Here is a 1,303-nt window from a genome sequence, read left to right as displayed (position 1 = left end):
CACTCTGGGATGTGCATATAATTCCATGCGACTAGAATACATTTCAGGAGTCCTCGAGATACAGGAAGAGTGTGATCTTAAAAGGCCTCATGAACACTAATACAGATTTGGGCTGACCATAGTGGAAATTTCCTTGTGGGGATAGGAGTTGTGGGGGTTGAGATAGGTCCTTATTGTGTAACCATGGCTGACCTGAAACTGGGTAAGTGGACCAGGCCGGCCTTGAACTTGTGATGCTCATGAGATTATAGATAGGTATGTACCACTACACCTGGTGATGCATTTTAATTAAGGAAATGATGTGATCAAGTTTGTGCCTTGTAAGCTGTTAGTCAGCTTTCTATGCCTGTAACGCTTAGGTAATCAGTTTGTAAGGAAAAAAAGCTTTCACTTGGCCCATGATTTCCAAACTGTGGTTGGCTGGCCCATTGCTGTTGGGCTGATCTTAAGGCCTGCCTACATTATGGTGGGGGTGGGCATCTGTGGAGAAGGAAGCTGCTTGCTATCGCACCTGAAGCAGAGAGACAAAGGAGCCTGTGTCCAGACATGCCCTGCAAGGACACACTCCCAGTGACCTCACTTCCTTTCACCAAGTCTTGCCTCCTAAAGGTGCCACCATCTCCCAGGAGCTCAATAGGCTGAGGTAAAGCCTTCCTCACACAGGCATTTGGGGAATATTCAAGATCCAAACTACCACAGGTTTATGATGACAGCAGGGTGGAGGGTGGCCTGTACCAAGTTTACAGTCTTGGAGGCTCAGGCCAGGCCATCAGATGTGGTCCAGCTGTAGGGAGAAAGGATGATAAACTTGGGGACGAAGTTAGAAAAGTAGCCTGTTTTGACGTTTACAGGAGTGTGGTGGTTTGAATAAGAATGTCCCCTGTAGGCTCATGTGTTTGAACAGAGCACTTGTTCCCCCATTTGGTAGCACTGTTTGGGAAGGTTTAGGAGATGTGGTGTTGGAGGAAGGATGTCTCTGGGTGGACTCTGAGAGGTAAAGATTCACGGCATTTCCAGCGTGCTCTGCTTTGTGCTTGAGCTCTTGGCTTACTGCTCTCACTGCCAGGCCTGTTGCTGTGCTTCCCCACCGTGATGGTGGTGGGCTCTCATTTCTCTGCTGCCATAGGACCACATAAACCGGTTTTCCCTTCTATAAGCTGCCTTGGTCATGGGTGTTCTGTCACAGCAACAGGAAAAACTAACGCGGCAAGTCACAGAAAGACTGTCTGTGTCTGCTGCTTGACTGCTGACTAACACGTCACAGAAAGACTGTCTGTGTCTGCTGCTTGACTGCTGACTAACA

The 1,303-nt window shown here is 48.3% G+C and overlaps 1 protein-coding gene across 1 annotated transcript in view; it reads left to right on the top strand.

Annotated features, from left to right (window-relative positions):
- The window catches only part of Fnta (farnesyltransferase, CAAX box, alpha), a 17,786-nt gene that overhangs the window by 6,966 nt on the left and 9,517 nt on the right, over positions 1 to 1,303 (top strand). The window lies entirely within an intron of this gene.

Source organism: Microtus ochrogaster, linkage group LG7_11 (genome assembly GCF_000317375.1).
Source record: "Microtus ochrogaster isolate Prairie Vole_2 linkage group LG7_11, MicOch1.0, whole genome shotgun sequence".
In the NCBI taxonomy this organism is placed as follows: Eukaryota; Metazoa; Chordata; class Mammalia; order Rodentia; family Cricetidae; genus Microtus; species Microtus ochrogaster.
Note: the sequence above shows the minus strand (reverse complement) of the source record. Positions and strands in the feature narration are given on the sequence as shown.